The sequence below is a fragment of the Schistocerca serialis genome, chromosome 4 (genome assembly GCF_023864345.2).
Source record: "Schistocerca serialis cubense isolate TAMUIC-IGC-003099 chromosome 4, iqSchSeri2.2, whole genome shotgun sequence".
Classification (NCBI taxonomy): Eukaryota; Metazoa; Arthropoda; class Insecta; order Orthoptera; family Acrididae; genus Schistocerca; species Schistocerca serialis.
Genome location: NC_064641.1, coordinates 371,727,527 through 371,750,893, shown reverse-complemented (window position 1 = coordinate 371,750,893; position 23,367 = coordinate 371,727,527). Strand labels below are relative to the sequence as shown.

The following is a 23,367-nucleotide window of genomic DNA, read 5'->3' as shown; positions in this document are numbered from 1 at the left end:
TGCGTCATACTCGCGAAAAGCTGTACGACCGAAACCCTTCTTATCTTGTACCAACCCTAGCTGATGGTCTGTGACTATAAAGCACACTGATGCTTCTGTCGCCCTACCAGTACCGGCATGTGACGGCAGGCCATGACACAAACACCACTAAAAACTGATATCCTTCAGCGCACAGTCTGAACGTCATACAGCATACAGCAAAATACCACCGTCCTATAAAAGTACAGGCAACGGCCTCGCCGCAATGGATACACCGGTTCCCGTCAGATCACCGAAGTTAAGCGGTGTCGGGCAGGGCCGGCACTTTGAAGGGTGACCATCTGGGCCGACATGTGCTGTCGCCATTTTTCGGGGTGCACTCAGCCTCGTGATGCCAATTGAGCAGCTACTCGACCGAAAACTGGCCGCTTCGGTCAAAGAAAACCATCAGAACGACCGGGAGAGCGGTGTGCTGACCATATGCCCCTCTTATTTGCATCCTCAGCTGAGGATGACACGGCGGTTGGATGGTCCCGATGGACCACTTGTGGCCCGAAGGAGGAGTGCTGCTTTGCTTTAAGAAAGTACAACAGCAATAAGTAATACAATTGTGTTATTTATTGCTCCTGTTGTTTTTTAGGACCTGGCATTTGGCTGTATGCATCTTATAACTGACACTCGCAAAGAGTTCTATAGGTACACCCTTCTGAATCGGTACAGAAATTAAACTTCTTTTATGCAACTGGTTCCTTATTATTTCGTTACGTACAACTACAGTTGCTTGGGATGGATAAGATACCAAAGTTTTCCGTCTGCAATGGCTGAAGTAACTAAAGTTTAAATACAACCACCCTGTATTGACACACACGCGCTCGTATAAACACGCGGACCCTCTAGAATGTAAATTCAGGCCAATGTACGAGTTTCAAAGCCTGGAAGCAAAGTGGTTCGTTTTCTCTCTGGCCGTTACCGCATGAAGTAATCTAGCTGACCATGTAACTCTAATCCCTTAACATAAACATCTTATTTAAATGTATAGCATGCCTCTTGGATGGTGGCTAAAGCTGCCTAAGGGTCATCAGTTCCTCTTACTGTCCAACTATGTGATAAAGTCAGTAGACTACTTGAGGATCACTTCTGTTACCCTTAACGACACGCTTAAACCAACTCTTTGAAACACTTGCACAGACGTATAGCGTTAAAAGTGTCCATTTAACAAATTGTTCTCTTCAGGAGCATTTTTATACAAGAATTGTTACAATGTAGCACTCAAAAGAAAACACACAACTTCGTATTATCACTCCAAGTCATTGAATTACGATTTAATTTTTCATGTAAAAGTAATAACAGAGTTTACAAGATAGGATCGCATTATTATGTTCTCTAATTTTGCAGGTGAAATCACCTCATCTTATCAGCAACGTCACAGCGTACCCAGGAATTAAAACTACGACACCGAGCATGAAAGCGGATGAAGTACGTCAAAAGACGGCGCAGTTATTCGGTTTATAGGTCTACGGTAACTTCTGGTCATTAATTATAACATCCTACTACTACTTTTCATAAGTTACCAAAACCAACTGTGAAAGATTGTTCAACGCTTTAGGGCACCGATGTCCAACCAGTGGCCTGCGGGCCGCATGCTCATAAAACAGGAATGAACGTGACCCAAGAACTGAACACCTATTACACAATTGGTAAAAAATTGTTTCCATAAAAAATTTGTGATAAATTTAATGTTTTAAAATTTGAAAATGCCGCCCGATGGTATAATCCTTTTCTTGGTCCATCCAAGGTGGTTCCTTACCTTCTCTCTCCCCCCCCCCCTCTCTCTCTCTCTCTCTCTCTCTTGTGATGGGTGTTAGTGTTACGTTTATTGTGTGCCGCTCAAAATTACTGGCCTTCTTCCAATGTGGGCCATCTAAGTTATCCCTGCTTTTGAGAAATGTATGTAGTTCTGGAATTCGTAGTGATCTCATGCGAGTATTTGTATTCTGATAGTTTTTGTTTTGTTCCATTATCGTATATTAAAATCTTGTTCATCCAGATGGAGGAATTGTGGTATTTAGTGATGCAAATATGGCGCTTCAGTTGATCACAGGATTTTACACAGGTGCGCTATGCCATGACCATGATGTGCTGTTAGAACATCATTTGATGACTCATACGAAATCTGTAGTGTCAGGATCTTATTCCTATACCAATGGATACTAATTTTTCAGTCATATTTAGTATCATTGTAAGTTAAGCACGCGTAACATATTGCTGAGCACGCTATGAGGCACATTGACGGGCAAATGGCCCGGAGCGTAGTAATGTTCGTTCAATTAATTGTTGTAACTCGCGCATTTATTTGATGCTGAAAGGGAAAGAGCGATCATTATTTACAAAATCAGTTGCTGACGACTATTTATCACTGACAAATGGACAGTTGTAATCCACCCCTTTTTTTCTAAATAAATGTTTGCATCTCCTTCAAACAACTCCTTCACAAAGGAAATTCGTGTCGTATTCTAATACGCCGACAACAAAATGTTGAAGTAACAATATATACGTGAAGTTCTTTTCATTTCTTGACCCTTTTTATATTTGTAGGAAAGTTCTCGGCACAACTGCTAAAGGTACTCAAAGCAAGGAACAGTCTCTTAACTTCTACGCGTCCATGTCTAAGTGGCGTGACGATTCTAGACAAGTTCACACTGTTGCTTGTTAATGAGTTGAATGAGGGAAGCTAAATGAGCAGAATGGCTCTACACAAAATTTAGCGTTGTGAATTTATAGTGCATACATAACAGCAGGACATAAAGCAGTTGTAGGACTACGCATGAGAAGGTATAGAGTATTCGTGATGGCATTTCCATGGCTATCAACCGGTATATGGAGCATAAACTAGAAATTACGATGTTACTACATACGTTTTATGGCAGTGGCCGGCCGTTCTCGTCAGATGAAACTGTTGGTGATACATGGCGGTCGCCCAAGATTTTTCACACAAAGTCTTGTCTAGGTCATACCTCACATGCCACTGGCCAGCAGACAGGGAAGTAAATCGCAGTTCTGTGGCACTTGTAGCTTAGTGATCGTAAAACTGAACCGTATATAAAATGGCTGTAGCAGTTTAGTGCCAATACTTAGGAAGTATTCGTCAGAGTTATAGTTTCAGTTATCTGTCTACTTTGCCGCATTTTCTATCTTAAGGCTTACGAAACTGTTACAGTTTGCTTCGCTTCTTTTTAAATCCATTCGAATTACAAGTGAGATGGACATTCAAAATGTTTGTTGATGACACTAGTGTTGATGAATGACACACATACATCCATACCAGACTTAGTGACAAGAATAATGCCGCAGGCTTACAGTTAGCACACTTCCAATAACATGAGTCTTAATCTAACAAAAAAAAAAAAAAAATCGTGGAGCTCTAAACAGTCGTCGAATTCCTCTGCGATAAGTGAAGCTCCGCGTGCAGACAGAATTCATAGAAATCTTCCTATACTTACATTTAGTTCTGCCCTCTTACATAGCCTTCTGACGTATTGCTTCTAACGTGACAAGAGTGCGTCGACTGACAAAAAAAAAGAAAAAGAAAAGCTCTCAAAGAGGGAGGAGACAACGAAACGGAACTTTCCGGCTAAGAGGATACGTTACTTCATTATTTTCAAAAACACATTTATAAATAGCATGGTAAAGTACTCCCACTTATCAATATGATGTTGCACCAAATCTGGCCTGTATACATGCACTGATTCGATCGAGAAGAGCAGTGAGAGATGTTGGAGAGACTAACATAGGCACAAGAAACTTACTGCTGAGAAATGTTGGGTTAGAAAAGAAATGCTTCAGTTGATAGACAAAAGAACAAACTGCTTGGAGGAGAGACGTAAAGAAATCGAAAAAGAAATCAGGATTTTCACTTCATGGTATCTGTATGCAGAAGGGTTAAGAGGGGAAATGTTTCAACTGATAGATGAAAGAAGAAAGTACAAAAAGGCTCAGGGAGATACAGGAGTACACCAATAAATACTCCTTAGGAATGAAATAAGCAGGAACAGCTGGGCAACTCAGGAAAATATAGGGATTTTCACTTCATGGTGTCCGTACGCAGAATGTGCTGAAAATAGCTGATTTCACTGCAGAACAGATTTCGTTGCTTTACTTATTCATGACGCGCGTTTCGCCTAATACATGCCATCTACAAGCTGACCTACATTAACTAAAACAATACTAGGAAGGTTTAATGCTAACTTGCAACAGGAAAAACAACAAATTAAAATATTTTTTGAAACTTACCTTTATAGTGTGGGTAAGTGGGTTCTGGGTGCAACTGTTAGGGCTTCAACAAAAATAGACTGCAAAAATTAATCGAAGCAAGTATGTGCTCACGTCATATATTACGAGCGCAACACCCAATAACCTATGGATGAATTAAATAAACTCAAATATAGAAAAATTTATAGCGGTTGGCTTTACAAAGTCTATGGTCCATATGGGTAAGAAAACGTACACTATTTTATTTTAACTAGTAAGCTGCATAATTTGCCGGCTGTTGTTTGTAAGCTACTATAAGTAGCAGAAGTTTCCTGTGCTGTTCCCTATATTTTAAATGTAACATTATTTTAAAAAGTTTCATAATAACTACGGTAAAACTACGCAACGTTACTGACAGTGTACCTCCGTTATCTTCCGTGAGAAACGGAGATTTGCTGGAGGCACGATATAAAGCAGTACTCTGTAATATATCAGATCGGAGAATGAAGAACTTGAATTTACCATATGACGGTCTATGTGCAGGCTTGAGCCTGCCTTGTATCACTGGTGTATGCTACGGGGAACCTTTTTTTGAATCCATACGGACCATAGCATTCATAAAGGCTACCGATATTATTTTTTCTACATTTTTATTTTATTAATCCATAGGTTAGCAAGTGTTGCACTCTTAGTATATAAGGTGAGCACAAACATACTTCGATTTATTTTACAATACCGGACGAGGCTAGTCTACCGTTATCGGGGAACCAAAACCCCACTTTACCAGCATTACACAGGCAAGTATCAAAGAAATTTTTAAATGTGTAATCTTTCCGTTTCAAGTAAGGGTCAAGCCTGCCTAATACAGTTGAACTAATGTCGGTCATCCGAAGATACCTTGTGCTAGGCGAAGCGCGTGTCATGAATAACCGAATAAAATATATTGTGCCCTTAGGATTGTTATTTTCTCCACATAAGAAGAAATGGTCGTGGGAAGGACTAACTCAGCTAGTAGAAAATTGAAAACAACATTCATGAATCTAAAAGCAAGTGCAGTAACATTAAGAGTGCAATGGAAATTTCACTGCTAAAGGCAGTGGGAGAGCGGTTGGGTGAAAAGAGTACATTGAAGAGCTCTACGAGGGGGAATACTTGATCGATGAAATGATAGAAGAACAAATTTGAGTCGATAAGGATGACACAGTATGAAAAAAAGATCCAGAATATCAAAGTGTTTTGGAAGACTAGAGATCAAGTAAAGAGGAATGTATTGGCAACAGTGCCTCGAAATTTCTAAAACTATCAGGTGAACTGGCAACCAAAGGAGTATTCAGATTTGAGTGTGTAATCTGTGAGTCTAGCGACGTACCATCAGACGTTCGGAAAATATCATCCACACAGTTCCGACGATAGCAGGGGAAGATATCTGCGAGATCTATCGCACAATCACCTTAACATCTTATACGAACAGTATGTACAAAGACGGTAAAGAAAATTATGGATCTGTCAGATAACGACCAGTTTGGCTTAAGGAATGTTACAGGCACCATAAAGTTCGTTCTAAAGTGGTGCGTGATAATGAAAGCAGAGCTGAAGAAAAATCAAGGCAGGCTCATAGGAGCTGTCATCTAGGAAAAAGCGTTCGTCAGTATGAAATCGTGCAAGATGCTTGATATTCGCGAATAATGTCAGTACGCTGTAGGTGAAAGCGGGTAAAGTATCTTATGTGCAAGAACTAAGAGGGAACAGTAAGACCCAAACAACAAGAAAGAAATCTTCGAATTAAAAAGCGTTTACGAAAGGGTTGCAGTTTTCCACGCCAACTGCTCAATAATCCTGGAAATATCTATGAATATCCGTCTGGAGCACGGAACTGTATGACAGTGAGACAATGGCTGTGGGGAAACGAGAACAGAAGAAAGTCGAAGCATATGGGAAGTGGTCATACAAACTAAATTTGAATATTAGATGGGCGGATAAGGTAAGGAATGAGGAGATTCTTGGCATAATCTGCTAGGAAAGGAATATAGGGATCACACTGACAAGAAGAAAGGATCCGAAGACAGAAAGTCTGTTACGACTTCACAAAATAGTTGCCGTGGTATTTGAGGGGCAATGGAGGGAGAAAACTTCAGAGGAAGAAAGAGACTGGAACACATCCAGCAAATAACTTCGGATGTACGTGCTAATGTTACTCTGACATGAAACGGCTGCCACAAGAGAGGAATTCGTAGCGCGCTGCATGAAACCAGTCAAAAGACTGAAGACTGAGGACACTTTTCATTTATGGCATGTGCTGATGATGCTTTCTCGCACAGACAACACTCACTGTTTGACGTTGCCAGTTCCAGCAGCAGACTAGACAAAACTAACGCAATATGCGGGCCGTTCTACTTGTCATTTGCAAACGGAATTGTTTACGTAAGCGCCGATGATGTGCAGGAGTACACATTAACGTTGACATCCGACCATGACCTCTACGTGCTTCAGGTTTGTTTTGTCAGGCGGTGTATTTACTCTGCAGATGCGTGCAAAATTGGATTTTGTGTAAAGCAGATGTCGGACCATTCTGCGGTGGATTCTTCAGGGTAAATACGGCTAGTAATGCTAATTAAGGTTGGTAACAAAGGTGAATTTAAGATGGACAAAGTAGATCCCAACCTCGTTACTAGAAGTTGGAATACTTCTATTGGATCCAGAATGGTGTATTATGTTAATGTACAAAGGTCTGTGTCAGGATTCTGGTGGACATCGGGTAAGAAGTACAAAATACACAAATCCTTGAAAATAAAGGGAATGATTTCATTATTAGTCACTCTTCTCACAATTTATCAGAAAACTTCACTCAGAAACACTTCACTCAGAAACACTAACTACGGATAACTTTAATATATGTGCTAGATCAAACCTTACCTATATATAGATATCCGTTTGTTGTTTGTACATAAAAGCTTTCGTTACACTATTACATGGAAACAGCTGTTGAATGGTGAAGCAGGAGAGGCAGCGGCTTTCCTCAAAGTGGTTATTGTTCCCCTAATATACAAGCACTTGCTGAGTACCTAGCATTATCTGGTTAAGGATTTATTCCATTTCTCTGAGTCCAAATCTCTCCCCTTCTCTCTGCTAAACTTCTTCGCCCTCCTCTCTTTCCCTCTCTGTCTCCCCGTCTCTCCGACCTCCACCACAACCACAATACTCCAGTCACAGTCTCCTCCTGCCTCTGTCCATTTGCTAATCCCCTTATACTACTCCAACTGTTCCTCCCCACTCTCTACGTACAGCTGCTCCTCCCTCAGTCCCTCTTCTCATCTTCTCATTTCTCCTCTACGGAATTCCTCCTCCCCACTCCTCTTGATCCAACTCTCACACTTTGACTTCTCTGTTCATCCATTGTCGTTCCTATGATCTTACCAACTCTCCCCCTCCCCCCCCCCCCAAATTCTATGTCGTAATACCTCTCCCTGTCTATTTCTTCCTCCTCTATCTCCCCACGTAATCACCTGCGTCCCGGTAGGATGTTACTGGTTCTTAACTTCACATTGTTTCTTCCCGATAGTAAGTGATGTGTGTACCGGATTTACGTTAAATCGACCTATGAGTAGTTTTTACATACAGCTTTGTTCACATATGTACTTACCAAGTTGGAAATATGTTTAATATATATTCACCTGTGTAAACACACATTAAAAAAAAAAAGGTTTGCATCACTGCGGTTCCGGGAGTTCCGGAACCTGTGCAGAAAATTGGAGAGATCAACATAAACATCGTTTCCACCCTTTTCATTGGTCATGAAAACCACACATTCCCTGTTGTACCACCAAATAGCGAGACCTTCAGAGCTGATGGAAGAGATTGCTGTACACATATTACCTCTAATATCTAGTAGAAAACATGCCTGTATTAGTTGTAGCATACTGTCCACAAGTTCATCAAAGCACTGTTGGTCCAGATTATCGCACTCCACAACGGCGATTCGCCGTAGATCCCTCGGAGTGGTTGGTGAGTCACATCGTCCATAAACAGCTCTTCTAAATCAATACCAGGCATGTTAGATAGAGTTCATGTCTGGAGAACATGCTGGGCACGGTAGTCGAGCGATGTCGTTATCCTGAAAGAAGTCATTCACAAGATGTGCGCTACGGTCGCAGGCTCGAATCCTGCCTCGGACATGGATGTGTGTAATGTCCTGAGGTTAGTTAGGATTAAGTATTTCTAAGTTCTAGGGGACTGATGACCTCATATGCTAAGCCCCATAGTGCTCAGAGCCATTTGAACAGTTTGAACAATATGTGCACGATGGGAGCGGGAATTGTCGTCCAGAAAGACGAATGCCTCGCCAGTATGCTGCCGATTTGGTTGCCCCATCTATTGGAGGATGGCATTCACTCATTCTACGGCTGTTACGGCGCCTTCCATGACTAGCAGCGCCGTACGTCGGCCCCATATAATGCCATCCCAAAACAGGCATGGAACGTCCATCTTGCTACACTAGCTATACAGTGCGTCTAAGGCGTTAAGGCTGACCGGGTTGCCTCCAAAGATGTCTCCAACGATTGTCTGGTTGATGGCATATGCAACACTCGCCGGTGAAGAGAACTGATGTCAATCCTGAGCAATGCATTCGGCACGTTGTTGGGCCAAAGTGTACCATGCTGCATGTTGTTGTGTTTGCCATGGACGTCGGGAGTGAAGTTGCGCATTCTGCAGCCTACTGCGCACGTTTTGAGTCGTAACTGCGACGTCCTGTGGCTGCACGAAAAGCACTATTCAACATGGTGGCGTTGCTGTCAGAGTTCCTCCGAGCCATAATCCTTAGGTAGCGGACATCCACTGCAGTAGTAGCCCTTGGGCAGCCTGAGCGAGGCATGTCTTCGACACTTCCTGTCTCTCTGTATCTCCTCCAAGACGCCTGGACACTTCCCTTATTGAGAGCCCTTCCTGGCACAAAGTAACAATGCGGACGATACTGAACCGCGGTATTGACCGTCTAGGTATGGTTGAACTACAGACAACACTAGCCGGCTACCTCCCTACAGGTGAAATGACTGGAACTGATCGGCTGTCGGACCCCCTCCGTCTAAAAGGAGCTGCTCAAACATGGCTGCGTACATCTTTGGGTGGATTTAGTGACATCTCTGAACAGTCAAAGGGACTGTGCCTGTGATACAATATCCTCAGTCAGCGTGTATCAATAGGAGTTGTGGGAACTTGGCTGATGCAAACCTTTTTTGATGTGTGCATATCGCCTGTATCTCTAGCGAATTTCGAGCAGCCGTTTCACGTTTGCGCAGCTCAGTGTTTACATCATATATCCTGAACTGTGCGTAGTACAACCATATAATTTTTTACATTCAGTAATATATGTGAATACGGCCTGCAAAGTGTGTTGCGAATACTGTTAGTCGTAAAGGCCTGACGTCTATTATTATAAATCCAAACCTCCCTGGTTCCGGATTCCATCCACGGGACTGCTTACATTTTGAACAAAAATCATCAGCAATGTCGTCCGAAGACTTTCGATGTAAGGAGCCACCCTCGTTCTGCCCGACAGCTTTGTCAAAGAGTGGGGAGGAGCGGACACAGGTTCAGGGCACTGCCTTGTCCTTGGGGTGGGAAACTCCCCAAAAGGGTGGAAGAATCACCAATGATCAACGGTCAGATGTTTCAGAAGGCAATGGTAACCACTAAATTACAGGCACATAATGTGTAAACACGGGACATGTCAATATGATTTCTCCACTATCAAAATATTCCATACTAGTCCCTGCCAAGCGGGATGTGAGCGTGAAAAAATGATTGAATAACCAGCGAAAGCGTAAATTTCATGGACCAGGGCGTGGAATGTCAGAAACCTGATCATAGTGGGGAAGCTAGAAAACTGGAAAATGTTGTGACTGAAAATTCGCAATTTTTCACTACGCAACTTTTGTTGATGTAAGTTCACAACGTTGATGACTGAACATACAAACGAAAGGTAACAATAATGAAAAAAGTCTGGTAATTGAGGCAAACAAAAGTTCACTTCTTATTTTCCACAAAGGTTCGTGGTAACACACTCACACACTACTAACATTCCAGTACCGAGACGAAGACGTAATCTTCGACGGTTGCAGTACACGAGGTCGGCATCAGGCCTGAACTGAATTTCGGGCCTGGTTCTAGCCCCTAAATAGCTGCTTCCAGCCAATCAGGATTCAGCGTAGTGATACTTCCTGCAGGCCGTGGTTCGAGATCTCCCTGCTGGAAGTAGTGCTCGGAATGTCTGTTTCAATTTTCTTGTGTGTAAATAGCCGGTCTTTACCATGGTGCTTTTGGGTACGCCTTTGAGAATAGACCACCTCGTCCTCTGTGGTGTTATATGGGTTGCCGGCCCTCAGGGGCAACCTTGGCTCCGGTATAACAGAAAAGGGAAATGTTAAGGCTCATTCTAGATAATAGTGGGAATCAGTGGAATGAAATTGAAAGTAGACAAGAACTTCTGGTCAGACGAGTATAGGATAATATCGAGTGTAGGGTAATACCAACAACACCGCAAAATAATGGAAAGGGAGTAGCATTCGTTATGAGTAGGAAGGTAGGGCAAGGGCTGTGTTAGTGTGAGCAGTCATTGATTGGGTTGGTCTGCTCAGAGTTAACAGTAAACCAATACCGACAAGAATTGTTCAGGTGTACAAGCCAGGCCCCAGACAGAAGATGAAGACATAGAGTGTATGGGATTAATAAACCGGTAATTCAGTACGTGAAGGAAGAAAATCGAAAAACCAAGGGGTTTTGTAGGGGAAGGAATTGAAGAGCGGGATACGGGAGAATATGTCTTTGATAGTAGGAATGATAAGGAGATGGACTAATTGAGTTCCGCAATAAATTTCAGCTGGTAATAGTGAATATTCTGTTCAAGAATCACAATAGGAGGAGGTATATTTCGTAAAGGGCAGGAGGTAAAAGAAGATCCTTGTTGGGTTACATCGTGGTCAGGAGAGGTTCCGAAATCAGATATTGGACCATAAGGCGTAGCCAGTAGCAGGTATGGACTTAGATCACAATCTAGTACTGATGAAGACTGCAGTTTAAGAGATTAGCTAGGAAGAATCAATGCGCAAAAGAAGAAGGATACGGATGTACCAAGGAATGAAGAGATACGCCTGAGGTTCTCTTATAGCAATTGCGATGATGAATAGCACAGTGGTAGTTGAGCATAAAAGGAATAGGTATCTCGAAAAACGTCAATCACAGGAGTTGGGCAGAAAAGGTAAGTACAAGATCGTAACTGCAAAGAAAACATGCGTAACAGAAGAAATTTTTCTGCTAATTGACGGATGAAAGAACAACAGATATTCTAAGGGGAATGCAGAAATGCATGCAGAAAAACAAACCAACCTCTGGTGAAGCTAAAAGCATTAAGAGTGCAACGGCAACACCTCTGTTAAATACAGAGGAGAGAGTGGATAGGTGGAAAGAATAAATTGAAGGAAAGGTCTCTGTGAGGAAGGACTAATCTCAAGGACTTGTCTCATGAGTTGATTGAAGAGCAAACAATAGTCGGGAGGTATGAGACAGAGGACCCAGCATCAGAAGAGTTGAAGAGCACCGGATGACGTAAAATCAAATAAGGCAGTCAAATGGTTACATAGAACAGACTGAAAGCAATTCGAAGGAAGACGAAAGTAACGAGAAGAAACCTAACATCTGAACTGCGGATCAGAAAACACACAAAGTAAAGGAATTTTGCTATGAAAATAACTCATATGCAAGGAAGGAGGGCATAAACAGCAGACCAGCACTGGCCAAATGGATATTCCTGGTTAAGGGAAGTCTACTAGTATCAAGCATATGTCTTAATTTGAATAAGAAACTTCTAGGTATATACATTTCGAACGTAGCATTTCATGGTTTCGAAACATGGACTGTGGGAAAACCAGAACCTAAGACAATCGAAGCTTCGCGATGTGGTACTACATTAGGTAGACTGATAACGTAAGGTAACGACTTATGAAAGAAAAGTAAAATTTTTCTATGAAACTTTTCGAAAGTTTCAATACTTTTTTCTGTATATTGTTTCCATTGCATTTAACTAAAAATTATTCACAGATTGATTACCAGTTTATGTAGCTCAGCTATCATCTTCATAAAATATGTAGTATTATAAATGCAGTTGCAGCGTGAAAGACTATTGCTTTATTTGATACAAAAATGCCTGCGCAGCGTCATAAAAAGTTTTTTATACATTGCTAGTGCATTTATAATACTCCACGTGATATGAAGATGGTAGTTAAGCTACCGTGAGCGGTCATCACTTTGCAAATAATTTTTTAATTAAATGCAAGAGGCAATATACAGAAAGAAGCTTGAATGTTTTGGAAAGATTTATAGAAAGTTTTTAAAAATTTTATAATTGATTATCTCCTTATGATCACTTTCTCCTACTCCAACAATGTCTGATACACTCGATAAGGTAAGGAATGGAGAGGTTCTCCGCAGAAACTACGAGGTAAAGGATGTACGGAAAAGGCTGACGAGAAGAAAGGAGATTATGTCTCAGGATGGCAAGACATTTTTTGCGATATCGGGGAATAGCTTCCGTGGTACTTAAGGGAACTGTAGAGGGCGAATACTTCGGAGGACGAGAATAGCTGAGGACCTAGGTTGTGATTTCATCCTGAGATGAATAGGCTTTCATTCTCAAGTACTGCATCAACAGTCTGAGTATTAGCGTATCGATGTGTACACCTCCTTTCTCACCCCTACCCCTCTGATGGGCCAAAACATTATGACCACTAAATAATTACTATTAAAAACAGTCTTGATCACAATTTATTTTATAAGGTGACCGGTTTCGACCACTGCTGTGGTCATCTTCAGACCATTGAGTGGAAACCCCTTTCTGTTGGAGAATCACAACTAATTGTGATTCTCCAACAGAAAGGGGTTTCCACTCAATGGTCTGAAGATGACCACAGCAGTGGTCGAAACCGGTCACCTTATAAAATAAATTGTGATCAAGACTGTTTTTAATAGTAATTATTTACAATTTTATTGATCACTGCTGTTCCCATAATGCATTCAAAAGTAATTATGACCACTGCCCGCCGCGAGACTGAATGCCTTCTCCTAGTGTTACGATTACGTGACTCGGTAAGGAAAGAATATAAGAGGAACGGAGACGAATGTGTAGTCGTTATAGCGAAGATACGGACTACAAATGCGGAAATCCATTGATATAAGCGATTTCGGCTACTGTGAGTTTGTTATTACCTTGGGCCTGGGAATGAGAACCTCTAAAACGGCGATGTTGGTCGGCTGTTCGCGTGATATTGTCGTTAGCAGCTGCGGAAAGTGACTGAAGGATAATGAAATAAAGAATAGACTGCGTGGTATATTGGTCGTCTACGCCTCATCACGAAGCTTGGGGACCGGGGGATTAGCTTCTGTGTAAAGTAGGGTAGGTAGTGAATTGTGGCAGCCCTGACGACAGAAATTAGTTATATACGGTGACTTCAATATAAATTTTATATGTGATGGTGGTAGAAAAAGGATGTTGGTAGATCTCCTAAATCCAAATGATCTGATGCAGGCTGTGTTTTATTCCAACCAGGGTGCAGGGGTACAGTAGCACAGCCATGCACAATACTTTATTCATTCTTCATTGCAAGATGGCCATTCTGTTATTAAAAGGGTGAATGGCCTTTCAGACCATGATGCACAAATTTTAACAGAAAAGGCTTTTGTACTAAAACAAATGTCACATATAATTGCAAACTATGTAGGAAAGTTAGTACAACAGCAATAGAGAATTTTTTAAACCTTGTCAAGGAACAAGAGTGGCAGGATGTTTATAGTGCCAGTAACACAGATGATAAATACAATGCTTTCCTTAACACATTTCTCACGCTCTTTGAGAGTTGCTTTCCATTAGAACGTTCTAAACGGGGTACTAGCCAGTTTGCTGACTAGTGGGCTAAGGTTATCATCTAGAACAAAGAGGGAATTATATCAAAATGTTAGAAGTAGTCACAATGAAGCTACAGTAGCACATTATAGACAGTATTGTAAGGTGCTTGAAAATGTTATTAGGAAGGCAAAGACTATGTGGTATGCACCCAATTGAATAGTGAATTCACATCATAAAATTAAAACTATCTGGTCAGTTATGAAGGACGTGTCTGGTCAGTAGCATAAGATCGACGATATAAAGTCAATTCTCAGTAAAAATATTTCTGTTATTGATAATTCAGAATATTTACAGTACTTAACAATAATTTTCTGAGCAGTGCTGGTGAATTAAATAAAAATTTGGTTTGTACAGGGAATCATATCACTTTCTTGGCAAATGCCTTTCGGAGAGTAATGTCTGAAACACTCCTCTGTGGTTGAGTCAATAATTAGATCACTAAAGACTAAGGATTCTCATGATTATGATGGAGTGACTAGCAGAATATTTACGTACTGTGCAGCATATTTTAGCCCTGTACTTAGCCATATTTGTAATTTTTCCTTTAGGAATGGTCGGTTTCCTGTACAATTAAAGTACTCAGTAGTCAAACCACTTTATAAAAAGGGAGAGGGGGATAATGTAGATAATTTTGGACCTATTTCTGTGCCATCAGTGTTTGCTAAAGTTATTGAAAAGGCTGTATATGTAAGGATAATTGATCGTTTTACATAACAATTTTTGCTATCAAATATACAGTTTGGCTTTAGAAGTCGTTTAACAACTGAAAATGCTACATTCTCTTTTCTCTGTGAGGTACTGGATGTGGTAAACAAAAGGCTTCGAAAGCTAGGAATACAGGGAGTACAGGGAATAGCTCACAGTTGTGTCACCTCTTACTTTAGCAACAGACAGCAAAAGTGGGGTACAGTCAAGTGGGGAGGGGGGGGGGGGGCTCAGGGATCAGTGTTGGGTCCACTTCTGTTCCTTATTTATATAAATTATATGCCCTCTAGTATTACGGATAACTCTAAAATATTTTAGTGTTTGCTGATGACACTAACTTGATAATAAAGGATGTTGCGTGCAAAATTAGCTTGGTTTCAAATAGTGCAGTTCATGACCTATGTTCAAGGCTTGTAGAAAATAACCTAACGCTAAATCACAGTAAGACTCGTTTTTACAGTTTCTAACACACAATTCAACAAAACCTCAAGTCTTAATTTCACAGAATGGGCCTATGATTAGTGAAACGGAAAAGTTCAGATTTCTAGGTGTTCAGATACACAGTAAACTGTCGTGGAAAGCCCACATTCAGGATCTTGCTCAAAGACTTAATGCTGCCGTTTTTTTTATTCGAACGGTATTTGAAGTGAGCGACCGTTCGACACGAAAATTAGTCTACTTCTCTTATTTTCATTCGCTTATGCCATATGGTGTTATAATGTGGGTTAATTCTTCCCATTATAAAAGTATATTTTTGGCTCAGAAAAGTGCCGTTCAGGCAATAAGTGGTGTAAGTTCACGAACCTCTTGTCGATCCCTGTTCATGAGTCTGGGTATTTTGACATTGGCCTCTCAATATATATATATTCCTTACTATCATTTCTTGTTAACAATATTAGCTTATTCCCAAGAATAAGCAACTTTTACTCAGTGACTACTTGGCAGAAATCAAACCTGCATTTGGATCGGACATCCTTAACTCTTGTCCAGAAAGGTGAGCAATACACTGCTGCATCCATTTTCAATAAGCTACCAATCAAATTCGAAAATCTTAGCAGTAATCCACGTGCTTTCAAATTTAAACTGAAGAGTTTCCTCATGGGTCACTCCTATTTTGTTGAGGAGTTCCTTGAAAAATTAAGCTGATTCTTATACTGTTCACAGCGTTTACTGAGACTTGTGGCTTGACTCTTTTGTGTTCATAAAGACTTTATTTCCATGTGTTATTACTTTTACGTTGTAGTTTCATGTAGTGACACGATCCATGACCTTGGAGATTTGCTCCTCAGTTTGGTCCTACTGAACTTGATGTGTAAATAAAATAAATAATTACAATTCTCATGTAGGCACATGTGTTTCGGAGCTCACTGTTCAAAGGCCATTGTTGAAATTTAAGTTCTACAGCACACGACCTCTACTTGTTATCGTGTTAATGCAACGGTATCGTCAATTACATTTGCAGTGGGCACAGCATCACTGAGCTTTCACTGTGGATCAATGGAGGAGAGTAATCTGTTCATATTAATTTCGCTTATTGTTACACGCTGTCATCCAGGCGAATGGCTACTTGAAACATGCACTGTACCGAAAATGCAGGCTGGTAAGAGCACAATTATGCGGTGGGTATGTTGAGGTCTGCGCCCATGGGACCTGTGATAGTAGTCGAAGGCACCACGACAGCTGTGGACTAAGTGAACATTATTGAGGACCAGGCGAATGTTTACTTCAAACATGCACCGCACCACAGATGCAGGCTAATGAGAGCACAATTATGCAGTGCGGTATGTTGACATAGGCGTCCATGGGACCTTTGGTAGCAATCGAAGTACCATGACAGTCATGGTCCATGTCAACATTATTGAGGATCAACGGCGTCGCTTCATGCTTGGTGACATCTTCCAGAAGGATAAATGTCCATGTCACAAGGTCAGAATTGTGTTGCAGTGGTTTTAGGTTCATTGTAGTGAATTCACACTGATGTCTCGGCCAGCAAATACCCCTGATATGTACCCATCGTAGCACATACTTGGCGTCAGCTACACACACACGCAAACTACAGCAAGTAATTTACGGAATTGCGTGACATGAATTTTGCCATATGATGTGCGTGCCTCTGGCGAGCTACCAAGGACACGTTGAATCCATGCCAAACAAACTGCTGTCGTTATGTTTTGACTCATCAGCGAATATATGTATACATACATTTTTATAACGTGTATGGTTTCAGCAGTATAGAAATAGTTACCACAGTTATTCGTTTCCTCCTAGTCAAAGTTGGCTGCTGGTGCACTATACAGTGGTAACCAGCAGTTTTGGCTTTTCCTGCTAGTGTATAACGTTACTCAAATCAAACGGCCTCATGATACTTGTGGGTGAATTAATGGCAGCAAAATCAGCGACAATCATTCGCAGTCTGACGAAAAGAACTAGTACAAAAGATCCTAGAACTGGAATCATAGTATGGGAGTGTATTTGAAATACACTCCTGGAAATGGAAAAAAGAACACATTGACACCGGTGTGTCAGACCCACCATACTTGCTCTGGACACTGCGAGAGGGCTGTACAAGCAATGATCACACGCACGGCACAGCGGACACACCAGGAACCGCGGTGTTGGCCGTCGAATGGCGCTAGCTGCGCAGCATTTGTGCACCGCCGCCGTCAGTGTCAGCCAGTTTGCCGTGGCATACGGAGCTCCATCGCAGTCTTTAACACTGGTAGCATGCCGCGACAGCGTGGACGTGAACCGTATGTGCAGTTGACGGACTTTGAGCGAGGGCGTATAGTGGACGTACCGCCGAATTGCTCAACACGTGGGCCGTGAGGTCTCCACAGTACATCGATGTTGTCGCCAGTGGTCGGCGGAAGGTGCACGTGCCCGTCGACCTGGGACCGGACCGCAGCGATGCACGGATGCACGCCAAGACCATAGGATCCTACGCAGTGCCGTAGGGGACCGCACCGCCACTTCCCAGCAAATTAGGGACACTGTTGCTCCTGGGGTATCGGCGAGGACCATTCGCAACCGTCTCCATGAAGTTGGGCTACGGTCCCGCACACCGTTAGGCCGTCTTCCGCTCACGCCCCAACATCGTGCAACCCGCCTCCAGTGGTGTCGCGACAGGCGTGAATGGAGGGACGAATGGAGACGTGTCATCTTCAGCGATGAGAGTCGCTTCTGTCTTGGTGCCAATGATGGTCGTATGCGTGTTTGGCACCGTGCAGGTGAGCGCCACAATCAGGACTGCATACGACCGAGGCACACAGGGCCAACACCCGGCATCATGGTGTGGGGAGCGATCTCCTACACTGGCCGTACACCACTGGTGATCGTCGAGGGGACACTGAATAGTGCACGGTACATCCAAACCGTCATCGAACCCATCGTTCTACCATTCCTAGACCGGCAAGGGAACTTGCTGTTCCAACAGGACAATGCACGTCCGCATGTATCCCGTGCCACCCAACGTGCTCTAGAAGGTGTAAGTCAACTACCCTGGCCAGCAAGATCTCCGGATCTGTCCCCCATTGAGCATGTTTGGGACTGGATGAAGCGTCGTCTCACGCGGTCTGCACGTCCAACACGAACGCTGGTCCAACTGAGGCGCCAGGTGGAAATGGCATGGCAAGCCGGTCCACAGGACTACATCCAGCATCTCTACGATCGTCTCCATGGGAGAACAGCAGCCTGCATTGCTGCGAAAGGTGGATATACACTGTACTAGTGCCGACATTGTGCATGCTCTGTTGCCTGTGTCTATGTGCCTGTGGTTCTGTCAGTGTGATCATGTGATGTATCCGACCCCAGGAATGTGTCAATAAAGTCTCCCCTTCCTGGGACAATGAATTCACGGTGTTCTTATTTCAATTTCCAGGAGTGTATATAGAATCACCTTGTAAAGTCAACACCAACAGATGAACATATATGGAAAATATCTGGAGTTTGCAACGTATGTCTGATTTCTTTGTGAGATCTAGTATGTGCACGACAACATTCTGAAAAATAGTTCCATTTTTGTGTGCTTATGGATCTCCGTCTTCTTTACCGTACTTTACGATGAAGTAATATGAGAGAAAAACAAATTTACTTGTTAAGGGTTCTAATGCACAGTGCTTCTTTCTACAAATGGATGAAATGATCCTCGCCAACTGATAAAAAGTGTTTCTGATGTAGGAGAAACAAAGGCTTTTGAGAGACATATATCTGACATTTATGAATCATTAAGGATAATTTGTAATACTAACTTATGGTATGCAGTAATAGCATTCCTTCCCTATGAGTACAATGTGAACTGGTATTTTCTTGTGTGTGTGTGTGTGTGTGTGTGTGTGTGTGTGTGTGTGTGTGTGTGTGTGTGTGTCTTTGTATGCTACATAGGGGGAGCACCTCTAGTAGTTCTCTATGTGTGACAGTATGTTAATGCATGTGATGGATGGCAGACAGTTATGTATAACCCGACAAACGCTGCAGACACATTTAACTTTTCAAGCTTCGCTGATGAACGCAATAGTGCCCTACCGACTTTTATAATGTTACATGAAAATTGTTTCCCAAATAGATACGTACACTAGGTGATCAAAAGTATCTGGACACCCCCAAAACATACGTTTTCATATTAGGTGCATTGTGCTGCCACCTACTGCCACGTACTCCATATCAGCAACCTCAGTAGTTATTAGATATCGTGAGAGAGCAGATTGGGGCGCTCCGCGTAACTCAATGGACTTCGACTAAGGGCAGGTGTTTGGGTGTCACTTATGTCACACGTCTGTACGCGAGATTTCCACACTCCTAAACATCCCTAGGTCCACTGTTTCCGATGTGATAGTGAAGTGGAAACGTGAAGCTAAACGTACAGCTCAAAAGCGATCAGGCTGATCTAGTGTTTTGACTGACCGAGACCATCGACTGTTGAAGAGTGTCGTAATATGTAACAGGCACACATCTATCCATACCATCACTCGAATTCCAAACTGCATCAGGATCCACTGCAAGTGCTATGACAGGAGGGAAGTGAGAAAACTTTGATTTCACGGTCGAGCGACTGCTCATAAGCCACACATAACGCCGGTAAATGCCAAACGACACCTCGTTTCGTGTAAGGAGCGTAAACTTTGGATGGCTGAACAGTGGAAAAACTTGTGTGGGGTGTTCAATCACTGTACACAACGTGGCGATCCGACGGCAGTGTGTGGGTATGGCGAATGCCCTGTGAACTTCATCTACCAGCGTGTGTAGCGCCAACAGTAAAATTCGGAGGCGATGGTGTTTTGGTGTGGTCGTGTTTTTCATGGAGGGTGAATGCATACCATTGTTGTGCGTATCACTATCACAGCACAGGTCCACGTTGATGTTTTAAGCACCTTCTTGCTTATCACTATAGAAGAGAAATTCTGGAATGCCGATTGCATCTTTCAACACGATCGAGCACCTGTTCATAATGCACGGCCTCCAGCGAAGTAGTTACACGACAATAACATCCCTGTAACGGACTGGCCTGCACAGAGCACTGACATGAATCCTACAGAACACCTATGGGATGTTCTGGCACGCTGACTTCGTGCCAGGCCTCATCGACCGACATCGATTCCTCTGCTCAGTGCAGCACTCCGTGAAGACAGGCTGTCATACCCCAAGAAACCATCCAGCACATGATTTAACGTATGCTGTCGTCAAGGCTAAGAGTGGGCCAACACCATATATAATCCAGCACTACCGATGGAGGGCGCGACGAGCTTGTAAGTGTCGGTTAGACCGTCAGTGAGAGAGCACTTCGATTTCCTGCTGCTAATAAGGCGAGTACACCGTTCGCTTGTTACACATTTTTACGAGCTTCAAACAGGTACAACTTATTTTCAGTTATCTGGGTAGTTACTATTTTATTTTTGTAATTTCTTCCGTGTTTGAGTGCCTACTAGACACAACCGTTTATTTTAATAACAGTGTAGTGTACAGTATCGCCGTTGCTATCGACCCTCGTATCGTACAGGCTTTTGTTTGTTTGGTTAGAACAGCTCAGTGTCGGTTAGACCGTCAGTGAGAGAGCACTTCGATTTCCTGCTGCTAATAAGGCGAGTACACCGTTCGCTTGTTACACATTTTTGCGAGCTTCAAACAGGTACAACTTATTTTCAGTTATCTGGGTAGTTACTATTTTATTTTTGTAATTTCTTGCGTGTTTGAGTGCCTACTAGACACAACCGTTTATTTTAATAACAGTGTAGTGTACAGTATCGCCGTTGCTATCGACCCTCGTATCGTACAGGCTTTTGTTTGTTTGGTTAGAACAGCTCAGTGTCGGTTAGACCGTCAGTGAGAGAGCACTTCGATTTCCTGCTGCTAATAAGGCGAGTACACCGTTCGCTTGTAGGGTAAACATAGTCATGTGTAGGGACTGTGGTTGTTGTGAGCGGACGCAAGGAGAATTGGCCACTCTTCGGGGGCAGGTGGAGGCTTTGTCTGTTAGGCTCATCGAGCTCGAGGCGCAGGCGTCGGCTCGTCGTGGCGTTGGGGCAACTGTGGTGAGACCTATGCCTACTTCGGTGGCCTTGGAATCGCATGGAACCCCTGATGTCGCTGCGTCTTCCGGCAGTGAGCATCTTACCGGTCAGCCATCACTCCAGGGTGAATGGCGGACAGTGGTGGGCTCGCGCGTGCCTGGCCGAAAGGCGAAGGTGGGATCTGGCCGCGTGGCAGCTGCCTTACCCCTTTCCAACAGGTACGGGGTGCTTCCTAGTGGTGATGACATCGTTTCCGAGCCACCACAGGATGCCTCGCCTGTTGGGCCAGTGGCCGATTCTCCGGCAAGGTCCCGACAGTCACAGAGGGCGGGCCTATTAGTTATAGGGAGCTCCAACGTTAGGTGGGTTATGGAGCCCCTTAGGAAAATAGCGGGTAGGTCGGGGAAGAATGCCAGTGTGCACTCGGTGTGCTTGCCGGGGGGTCTCGTCCGTAATGTGGAGGAGGCCCTTCCGGCAGCTATTGAACGCACTGGGTGTGACCGGCTGCAGATAGTAGCACATGTCGGAACGAATGACGCCTGCCGCTTGGGTTCTGAGGCCATCCTTGGTTCCTTCCGGCGGCTGGCTGATTTGGTGAAGACAACCAGCATCGCACGCGGAGTGCAAGCTGAGCTTAATATCTGCAGCATAGTGCCCAGAGTCGATCGCGGTCCTCTGGTTTGGAGCCGTGTGGAGGGTCTAAACCAGAGGCTCAGACGACTCTGCGACTATAATGGTTGCAAATTCATCGACCTCCGTTATTGGGTGGAGAACTGTAGGGCCCCCCTAGACAGGTCAGGCGTGCACTACACACCGGAAGCAGCTACTAGGGTAGCAGAGTACGTGTGGCGTGCACACGGGGGTTTTTTAGGTTAGAGGGACCCCCCCTTGGGCGAAACGATAAAATACCTGACGGCTTACCAGAGAGGATATTATCATCGTTGATAAAGAACGTCCGTCCTCAGAGACCAAAAACAGGAAAAGTCAACGTAATATTGGTAAACTGCAGGAGTATCCAGGGCAAGGTTCCTGAATTAGTATCTCTTATTGAAGGAAATAGTGCGCATAACGGAAAGTTGGTTAAAACCGGAAGTGAACAGTAACTAAATCCTAGACACAGAATGGAATATATACCGCAAGGATAGGATAAACGCCAATGGTGGAGGAGTATTTATAGCAGTAAAGAATTCAATAATATCCAGTGAAGTTACTAGCGAATGCGAATGTGAAATAATCTGGGTTAAGTTAAGTATCAAAGGTGGGTCAGATATGATAGTCGGATGCTTCTATAGACCACCTGCATCAGCAACCGTAGTAGTTGAGCGCCTCAGAGAGAACCTGCAGAACATCGTGAAGAAGTTTCGTGATCATACTATTGTAATAGGGGGAGACTTCAATCTACCAGGTATAGAATGGGATAGTCACACAATCAGAACTGGAGCCAGGGACAGAGACTCTTGTGACATTATCCTGACTGCCTTGTCCGAGAATTACTTCGAGCAGATAGTTAGAGAACCAACTCGTGAAGCTAACGTTTTAGACCTCATAGCAACAAATAGACCGGAACTTTTCGACTCCGTGAATGTAGAAGAGGGTATCAGTGATCATAAGTCAGTGGTTGCATCAATGACTACAAGTGTAATAAGAAATGCCAAGAAAGGAAGGAAAATATATTTGCTTAACAAGAGTGATAGGGCAAAAATCGCAGAATATCTGAGTGACCACCATCAAACGTTCATTTCTGAGGAAGAGGATGAGGAACAAAAATGGAAAAAATTCAGAAACATCGTCCAGTACGCCTTAGATAAGTTCGTACCGACTAAGGTCCAAAGCGAGGGGAAAGATCCACCGTGGTATAACAATCATGTACGAAAGGTACTACGGAAACAAAGAAAGCTTCATCATAGGTTTAAGAGTAGTCGAATCATAGCTGATAAGGAAAAGCTGAACGAAGCGAAAAAGAGCGTAAAGAGAGCAATG

At 43.1% G+C, this 23,367-nt stretch overlaps 1 pseudogene; it reads left to right on the top strand.

Moving 5' to 3' along the window:
* The first annotated feature begins 226 nt into the window (after nt 1-226).
* LOC126475784 (5S ribosomal RNA) lies at nt 227-344 on the top strand (annotated as a pseudogene).
* The last annotated feature ends 23,023 nt before the right edge of the window (nt 345-23,367 follow it).